The sequence below is a fragment of the Colobus angolensis genome, unplaced genomic scaffold (genome assembly GCF_000951035.1).
Source record: "Colobus angolensis palliatus isolate OR3802 unplaced genomic scaffold, Cang.pa_1.0 Scaffold867, whole genome shotgun sequence".
Taxonomy (NCBI): domain Eukaryota; kingdom Metazoa; phylum Chordata; class Mammalia; order Primates; family Cercopithecidae; genus Colobus; species Colobus angolensis.
Genome location: NW_012122565.1, coordinates 45,888 through 56,258, shown reverse-complemented (window position 1 = coordinate 56,258; position 10,371 = coordinate 45,888). Strand labels below are relative to the sequence as shown.

General features: G+C 37.5%; 1 long non-coding RNA gene and 1 pseudogene across 2 annotated transcripts in view; one reads left to right on the top strand and one right to left on the bottom strand.

The window, feature by feature from the left end:
- LOC105503517 overlaps nucleotides 1–285 on the top strand; it is a 970-nt pseudogene extending 685 nt beyond the window's left edge. The window contains exon 2 of the transcript XR_001000490.1: nucleotides 53–285. The product of XR_001000490.1 is annotated as a non-histone chromosomal protein HMG-17 pseudogene (transcript). The remainder of the gene's footprint in view (nucleotides 1–52) is intronic.
- LOC105503518 overlaps nucleotides 1–414 on the bottom strand; it is a 622-nt gene extending 208 nt beyond the window's left edge. The window contains exon 1 of the long non-coding RNA XR_001000491.1: nucleotides 40–414. This is a non-coding gene — a long non-coding RNA (uncharacterized LOC105503518). The remainder of the gene's footprint in view (nucleotides 1–39) is intronic.
- Nucleotides 415–10,371: the final 9,957 nt, after the last annotated feature.

Genomic DNA, 10,371 nt, shown 5'->3' with positions numbered 1-10,371 from the left:
TAGAATGTCTCCAAAGCTGGATTGATGTGGGGAAAACACCTTTCCCTTCTAGTTTTGAGAGACTTCCTCTTGGTTCCCAGGAGGAGGGATTCCCTGACTTTGACACACATGGCCACCTTGGCACAAAAGCCCTGTGGTATGGAAAAACAAATTTGCTTTTATGTCCTCTTCTCCCTTTCCATCTTTCAGCATAGACTTAACTCCCTTAAGCCCAGGCATCTGTTGGGACCTGACCCCTAGTCATTGGTTACCAGTGTGTCAGGCAATCTGGACTTTCCAGTGATGCCACTGAGATGGCACCTGTCAAAACAAATTCTAGATTGTGGATCTTCAGATAAATTCTGCCATTTTCATTTCACTTCCTGAAAATCAGGGTCAGCTTGTGAAAAGTTGTTAAACAACATGCTAAATGTGAAATGTCAACCCTCACTCTAAACTTTCCCTGTTCAGAGCATCAGATGAAGACTTCATTGGGTTTTATAGTGGCTTTCTGATTTTTGGTAGTCCATTGAAGAAGGGAGTTTTAAAGTTGTTGTATACTGTTAACGATTGCTTGCCCATGCCCTGTCTGAAATACCATGATTGTTTATGGAAAATATCTTTAATAAAGCTGGATACAGTTTGGCTTGGAAAAAAAAAAAAGAAGCTCACGTCACTGATAGAAAAATGAAAATTGAGCCAATTTTAATAACTGCAGTGGAAATAGTTTTTGGCAATGAGTGCTTCAACACAACCACAAAATAAATAGACAAAATACTAAAATACAGCAGGAATCTGATCTCAGTTTCTCTGACTTATATGGACAAGCCTGTTCCACATCCAAATTATTGCTCAAACTCCAGGAAAAAATACACTTTTGGATTCTGGAAGCTACAAGCTCTCTCGTTAGATAGTGCTAAAGTACTTGTGAAATGCAGAATTGTGTTCACGAAGAAGATGACTTCACTGTGAATTTTTTTTTTTTCCTGTTGACAGCTTCCCAATCTGTCTCAGATGTCAAGCCCTGATCTATGGGGTGAATGTGGTTGCACGTGACTAGCAGAGACTGATTCTTCATATCTCCAGGTGCCCTGTCTTTGGAGCAGCTACAGTCAGCCCTAGACTAGAAGAGCCCACACGGACCTTCTGCATCACTTGTGTCTCTGGTCACTCCATTACAAACAGTGCTTATGACTGGGCCTGAATCTGCCAGCTCAGGAAAGGGCTGGAATGGATGGAGTACATTGGTAGTGATGGTGGGGGTCCTACCAGCCTGTGGCAAATGGAAGCATCTCTTTTTTATCAGGCTGAATAACATCGTAGTGTTTTCTTATACCACTTTTACTTCATCCCTTTGTCCATTACCAAACACTTAGGTTGTTTTTATATATTGGCTGCCATAAATAGAGCTGCAATTAACATAAGAGCACAGGTGTCTTTACAAGTTTATGATTATTTCCTTTGGCTCTATTCCCAGAGTGGGTTTGCTGAGTCATATTGTATTTCCATTTTTGATGTATTTATGAGCTGCTATACTGTTTTTCATAATGGTGGGACTAAAAATAGTGTAGTCATCACGAAAAACAGTTTTAGTTTTGACATGATCCAAACACAAATAATGTTTGATCCTGGATACCTATAGGAGTTTCTAATAAAATTGGTGAATAGATTAAAAAGCAGTAAGCAAAATCAGCAATAAGATGTTTTCTTCACACTTGATGGGTCATACAAGAAATATTCAAGGGAATTCTTGTATAAAAGCCAGCATATGAAAACCATCACCTTGGAAAAAAACACACAAAAATTATATTTCAATGGCAGAAACAATAAAAAAGAGAAAAGAAACATTATTACTACAAAACAACATCAAATCATAAAACCAAACGGAAAGAGAATAAACAAAGATAGAATAGTGAGCCCCACAGACGGCAGGAGAGAGACCCAGGCTTGGCAGAATGTGGACCAGTGAGGGGGAACCACGGCAAGTTGTACATGAGAACACACCCTACTACGGGGAGCTCTCCTTAAAACCCAAAACTATCCTAAATTTTAAACATATTTACTTACAAATTTTAAAATATAGAGAAAGATACCACGATAACAAAAGATAAAGGAAAGGTGGATTTGCATATTAAAATATAAAAAATGTGTATTTCTGAACAAATGATAATACTTATGAGGGGGGACAAGTTTATTCTATCATGGGAAATGATTTAAGAGAAGAACATTCAAAATGCTTATGGCCCTAATGAGGAAGCTTCAATTATGAATATAAATAGAGTTATCTCACTACAAGGGTGATGGCTTGAGAAACTTCAAGTTTTGCAAAGAAACAACCTCATCTGGCAAAAATTATAAAAACTCAGCCTTTAATATCAAAGCAAATTATTCTAAGAACACGCAGTAAATAAAAATCATTGATGGTTATAATGTGCTCCTATTGACTGAATAGTTATGACCCCCATAAGGCATATGTTGGAATCTCAACTCCAGTGTGATGGTGGTAGAGGTGGGGTCTTCATTCTCCTTTGAATGTTGTTGAGGCACCGTCTCCTGAGTGGAATTAGTGCCCTTTAAATAAAATACCCCAGAGAGCTCCCTCTTTCCTTCCACAAGGTGTGGTCATGGTAGGAAGGTGGCCATCTATAAATAAAGAATTGGGACATCACTAGATACGAATCTCTAAGGCATCTTGATCTTGAACTTCCCAGCCTTGAAAATCGGGACATATATATTTCTGTTACTTCTGGGCCACCCAGTCCATGGTATTCTCTCACAGCAGTTCAGTCTCAGCAAGTGCAGTGAGGACCCAGAATACTTGAGAGAAGAGCATTACCCTCTTCTTTACATCTCAGGATCACAGAATCTTGACTTTGGGCTGAACTGACCAGAAGGTGGTGCTTCCCTCTCCCCCAGATCTCAGTTGACGTCATGGTGTCAGGTCTTTATGGTGGAGACTAAATTCCAGTCTGTGATTTGGTGGATGCCTATCTCCTCCCAGCTTCACTTACAAGACAGAGTTTCTATGCCATGTGTTATAGGCCAAAAACAGGTGTACCCCAGTGATTCTCACGCCAGCTCACCTGTGGGGCAGAGGTTCTGGGGAGCTTCCTGGGAGAGGCACAGTGAGATCATAGGAGTCCACTACTCCCACACAGTTTTCTGTACTTAAAGCAGGAGTGTCCCTCTGAGATAGCTGAACCCTTTCTTCTGCAGCAAGACATAGTCTGGTATATTTTTATGGTGACAGAGGCAGGGCATAAAAACAGTGATACAAAGCTCTCTCTAAAGGGTGTGCCTTGATTTGCAGTTGAATGAGAGTATTTTCAACCCTAAACTTCATCTAAAATGTTAGTGGTTTTCATGGTAAGTAATTAATAAAAAGCTGATACCTCCATGAGAGCAATATAGAAAACAATAGTACACTCATTTTTAACAGAGAGAATAAGAAAAACTGTAATTGAAGAATAACCAGCTGGGCACCATGGCACAGCCTCGAGTTCCATTTACTTGGGAGTCTGAGATGAGAAGATCACTTGAGCCAAGGATTTCAAGCCTAGCCTGGAAACACAGCTAGACTCCATTTCTTCAAAAAATAACATTTTGGGGTCAGGATAAACCTCAAAAACTGCCCCAAAAAGAAGCCAAATTTAATTGCATCAGATTGTTGATCAATTTATGTTACAAAACAATGTCTCCATTCCAGAAATGAGCACAGTGTAACATTTAGATGGTATGTTAAGAGACACAAATGGTCAAGTAGAAAAATCAGGTAGTTAGGCTGTCAAAGGCAACACTGCCAAATGACAGCGTTTCCATGGAAACTGCGTGTACATCCAGGACTGCACCTGTGAACGATGACATCATACCCTTCACAGTGTCAGTGTCGAGGACAGGGACATCACTCAAACAGACAAGCCAAGGGAATTCAGAAATATACAAGCAGAAATACAGTGTGCAAGTATGTAAAAATGGAATTAGATGATGACTGCTACATGATTATCGAGGCATGATCACATACTATGAAATATTTTCCTCAATGATAGGATTACTACCAGTCTCCCCCAGGACACTCTACTCTGTGCACAGCCCTCCCGTCAGGCCCCACCCTGAGCTTGCCATATAGTAGGAGACATGCAAATAAGACCCCCCTTTTGGCTGATGAAAAACAGCCCAGCCCTGACCCGGTAGCTCTGGGAGAGGAGACTCAACCTTGGGATTCCCAGCTCTCTCCACCTGGTGATCGGCACTGAACACAGGAGACTCGCCACGGAGTTTGGGCTGAGCTGGGTTTTCCTTGTTGCTATTTTAAAAGGGGATTCATGGAAAACTAGAGATATTGAGTGTGAGTGGATATGAGTGAGAGAAACAGTGGATATTTGTGGCAGTTTCTGACCTTGGTGTCTTTTTGTTTGCAGGTGTCCAGGGTGAGGTGCAGCTGGTGGAGTCCGGGGGAGGCCTGGTCCAGCCTGGGGGGTCCCTGAGACTCTCCAGTGCAGCCTCTGGATTCACCTTCAGTAGTTCTGCTATGCACTGGGTCCGCCAGGCTTCTGGGAAAGGACTGGAGTGGGTTGGACGTATTAGAAGCAAATCTAACAGAATACACTGCGTCGGTGAAAGGCTGATTCACCATCTCAAGAGATGATTCAAAGAACCCGGTGTATCTGCAAATGAACAGCCTGAAAACCGAGGACACGGCCGTGTATTACTGCGCTAGAGACACAGTGAGGCGAGGTCGGTGCGAGCCAGACACAAACCTCCCTGCAGGGGCGCGCGGGGCCACCAGGGGGCGCTCGGGACCCACTGAAGACGGGGCCGGTCCCAAGAGCAGGTGCCAGGGGGAGGTTTTCTTTCTCCTCAACTGGAGAAATCAGGTTTGTGTTTTCAGAACTTTAGAGTCTTACGGGTTGTTACATTTTTATACTGTTATTTATATGTATTTATTACCATTTGTATTTAAGTTTTAATAATTTTGAACATTGTATGTAGTGTTTTTTTAAAAAATATACACTTTCAAGGAATAATTATTCCTAATTATTTGCAGTTATTCTTCCAGAGTTTTATTAACATATCTTGCTATCAACAACTACATGGCTATGGGAACATAAATTTACACCTGTAGACATAGGTCTAAATACCACAAACCTGTGCATAAATGTGTAGTCATTTATATTTAACATTATAATAAAGTAATTTTAAAAATATGTCCTAAACAGTCAAACTTATTGAGAACTAAATATAAATTATTGGAATAATCCATAATTGATTTCAAAAATTTTATATTGATATTAATTAATATCTATTTCTTTACTTAAACATTGTATATTGGTCATTTCAAAATAGCTAAGATAAATTTCAAATGGCCTTGATGCAAAAAATGAAAAGATTTTGAGGTGATGGATATGCTAATTAGTTATATTTAATTATTCCATATTGTATTAATATATCACAACACTGCTTTGTACCTCATATATATATATATATACAACCATAATTTATCATTTTTCAAAACAATTATTTAACCCATCCTAGGTCATAATCTTTTTTTCCCTGACCATGTCTGATTGGATTGTCCTGAGAAACCCATCCACACATCTGCCTCCTGCAGGCTTCTGAGAGGAGCTCCATGAAGGACAGAAGCAGGTGCCCTGTGTTGAGTCCACACAACCTGGAGCCTCCCTCTCCTTGGATTAGGGCATCTCCTCGGGACCACATGGGTCTTCATTTTGTTAGAAATCCGGGGCACAATTAGAAATTTCAGCAGTAATAGCTGGAAAAACATTGAGACTATATTTAACTTAGTACTTGTGCTCTCAAATACCTTATTTCCCTAAAGGATATTCCCAGTTATTATTTTACACATATTTGTAATTAATACTAATATGATAGGTTAAAATATTATCTCAATTATTTAATGACTTTTGATAATAACAAAATACATGTTCCACATCTTTTTGACCAGTTTGTTTTCTCTATGAAATGCATGTTTATTAAGTTATTATAACTGGATGTCACCCTTATCTTTCTGATTTCTGGGATTTAATACTAGCAGGTATTGTTGAGTATATTTTATTAATTCATATTATATTGTTCACATTTTCAGTATGATTTTCTTATTATTTGCATTATTTACTGATTTTTAAACTAGTTCTTATACAATATTTTTAATTTTCCATTTTTATGAGATGTAATTTCTATATAAGGAATAATGCATAGATCTGCAATGTACCATTAGAGGATTTCTGGCAAACATAAACACACTTGACTCCAACAGCCAAGGTCGGATGAAGAGGAGGCCCATCCCCCAGCACAAGTGGCCTTCTCTGTGCTTCCAGTCAGCTCCCACATTTAACACAATGTTTTGATTTCTGCCACTGTAGATTGATTGTTCATGTTTTGAGCTTCACATAAATGGACACAACCATTATAGACCCCTTTTCTGGTAAAGTGCTACTTTTTTATGTTTGACGTTTATTTAGGCTATTTCATATGTAAAATTGCATCTGTATATTGACATTTATTCACTTAACAGACTGCCTCTGATATAAAATCTCAAAGTTTTGATATATATGGAGAAAGAGAGAGAGAGAGAGAAACAGAGAGAGACAGCGAGAGAGAAATTTTATACTTGAGTCAGTCCATTTAGCAATAAATGACAATAAATTGATCCATTTTCCTGTCAATGCACTTTGAATTTGTTTCCGGTTTATTAACATCATAAGCAAAGCTGCTATAAATTTTTTTTCTATTTATCTTTTCTCATTTTTATTGAGAAAATGTGGAAATATACATTTCTTCATCATAAAACTAAGCTTAATTCATTCAGCTTTATGGAACTATAATTGACAATAAAACTGCATATATTTAAGGTGCACCAGTTGATGTTTTGGTATAAACTGTAAAATTTTCACTATGACCAAGGAGACAGCATATCTATTACCTCACAGTTACCATTTTCCTCCTTTAATTTATTATGTATGTGTCTGATGAGAACACCTGAGATCTATCCCTTTTCCAGAGATCAAGTTTGCAATACAGTGTTGATAACTATAGTCCCATCGCTTTACATTAGACCTCCAGAACCCATCCAACCTGCACAACTGAAACTTTATGCCCTTGACAAGCATCACTCTGCTTCCCCTCCCCCCAGCCCTGGAAACTACTTTCCTACTCTCTGCTTCTAAGAATTTGAATATTTTAGATTCCACATGTAAATGAGATAATGCAGCATTTGTCTTTGTGTGTCTGGCTTATACCACTCGGTATTATGTCCTCCAGGCCCATCCAAGTTGTTGGAAATGTTATAATGTCATCATTGTTACAGGTCATGTAATATTCCATTGTATGTATATACATTTCCTTTATACACCCATTTGCCTATGGTCATTAACCTTAAAAAATTCTAGACCATTGTGAATAATCTTGTAATAAACATAATTTTTACTAACTGATTTTATTTCCTTTGAATACACAGCCAGAAGCGGAATCACCAAATCACATAATAGTTTTACTTTCAATTTATAAAATAACCTCTACTACCACTCCACTGAATAATTCCCTTTTCAGCAGCCAACTGTCAGCATTTTATCTTTTGTCTTTATGATAATAGTCATGGTAACTAATGTGAGGTGATATCTCATCGTGGTTTTGAGTTGGATTCCCCTGATAAATAGCAATGTGGAGCATGTTTCCATGTCCTGCTGGGTATGCACACGTCTTCCCTTGAATACAATGTCTATGTACAGTTTTGCCATCTTAAAAATCAAGTTATTTTTTGCTATTGTATGGGTTCTTTACACATTTATGTAGATCCATTTGTCAGATACATAGTTCCACATAATATATTTTTCTGTGATTTTGGTATCAAATCCAAATAAATCATTTTCCAGATCAATTCCAGGAAGCTCCTTTTTTCTCTATTTTCTTCTATGAGTTTACAGTTTTAGATTTCATATTATATTCAAGCCTTGAGTGCATTTTTAGGTGATTTTTGTGTATGATATGAAATAAAGTCCCATTTTTTTCTGCATATGTATGCCCAGTTTTTACACCAAAATCTGGCAGAGACACAAAAGCGAGAAATTTTCAACCAGTATTCCTGATGATAGACCTAAAAATGTTCAAGAAAATGCTAGCAAATTGCATACAGCAGCACATTAAAAAGTTATTACATTATGATCAAGTAGATTTTACTCCTTTCATGCAAGGTTACTTCAACATACACAAATCAATAAAGGTGATTCACCACATAAGCAGAATCTAAAGCAAAAACAATATGATTATCTCAATCGATCCAGAGAAACTTTTGATAAGATTCAACATTCTTCATGATAAAAACCCTCAACAGACTAGACATCAAAGAAACTTACCTTAAAATGACAAAAACCATGTATGACAAACCCACAATTAACATCATACTGAATCAACAAAAGCTCAAATCATTCCCCTTCATAATTGAGCAAAACAAGAATACCCACTCTCACCACTCCTATTCTTTTTTTTTTTTTTGAGACGGAGTCTCGCTCAGTTGCCCAGGCTGGAGTGCAGTGGCCGGATCTCAGCTCACTGCAAGCTCCGCCTCCTGGGTTTATGCCATTCTCCTGCCTCAGCCTCCCGAGTAGCTGGGACTACAGGCACCCGCCACCTTGCCCGGCTAGTTTTTTCTATTTTTTAGTAGAGATGGGGTTTCAACGTGTTAGCCAGGATGGTCTCGATCTCATGACCTCGTGATCTGCCCGTCTCGGCCTCCCAAAGTGCTGGGACTACAGGTTTGAGCCACCGCGCCCGGCCTCGCCACTCTTATTCAACATTGTACTGGATGTTCTAGCCAGAGAAATCAGACAAGAGAAAGAAATAGAAGACATTCACATAAGTAAATAAGACTTCAAACTGTCTCTTTTTGCTGTTGATAGGATCCTATGCATAGAAAAGTCTAGACTCTGCCAAAAGAGTCCTAGAATTGCTAAACAACTTTAGTGATGTTTCAGGACACAGAAAAAATATACAAAAATCAGTAGCTTCTTTATACGCCAACGACATTCAGGCAGAGAGAAAAATAAATGACACAGTACCACTTACAATATCTACAAAAATAGAAATACCTAGGAATAAAGCTAACTAAGGAGGTGAAAGATCTCTACAAGAAGAACTACAAAACACTTCGGAAAGAAATCAGAGAAGAAACAAAGAAATTGAAAAAACATTCCATGCTCATGGATTGGAAGAAATAATATCACAAAATGGCAATATTATCCTTCAAATTTTACAGATTCAATGTTATTACTATCAATATAGCAGTTTTATTCTTCGAGAAATATAAGAAAATATTCTAAAATTTGTATGTAACCAAAAAAGAACCAAAACAGCCAGAGTAATCCTCAGCCAAAATAACAATGCCAGGGACATCACACTATTTGACTTAAACTCTACTATAAAGCCACAGTAACAAAAACTTTTTGGTACTGGTACAAGAACAAACACATACACCAATGAAGTAGAATAGAAAACTCAGAAATAAAGCTGAAAACCTACAACTCTGTTTTTTGACAACCCTTAAAAAAATAAACAAGCAACGGGGAAAATACAACCCAGTCAATAAATGGTGCTGAGATAACCTGCTAGCCATATGCAGAAGACGGGAACTTGACTCCTAACTATCACCATATGAAAAAGAAAATTAACTCAAAATGGATTATAGCTTTAAACTAAGACTTCAAACTACAAAAAAACCTAGAAAAATAACCTAGGAATACTCTTCTCTGCATTGGCCTTGGCAAATAATTACTGGCTCTGAGACTTGTCGCTACACTACTACATAAGAGTGTTTTTCATATAATTAAACAAAATGTTGACCCTGTGAAATTCTCTACTTTTTCTTCATGTTTTGGTATTATATCTAAAATTTCAGAAGTTTAAAGGGAGCAAGAATTTTTATCATGTGCCAAAGCCTATGCCATAATCCACAGATGCAGGTTAAACTTGAACTCTTTGAATGAAGAAATACCAACAAAATTTTGTGTAATTATACTGTTTTAGATAAACATCCTTTTTCTCTCATATATTTTAATTATTCATTTATTAACAGTATGTTTTTATAAATATTTAATACTTTGGTCAAAATCAAATTCCGTGTTATTATATTATTCAAATTTTTCCAGCTCTTTGGAAAATGGGAGCTTCTTCCAGTTGCCCCCTTCATCTTTTTGACATATCCCATTTTTTGTGTGTTTTCTTTTTGCATTTTTAAGGTTTTTTTCTTTTTTTAAAATTATGCTTAATGTTATAGGGTACATGTGTACAATGTGCGATTTGTTGCATATGTATACATGTGCCATGCTAGTGTTCTGTACCCATTAACTCGTCATTTACATTAGGTATTTCTCCTAATGCTAT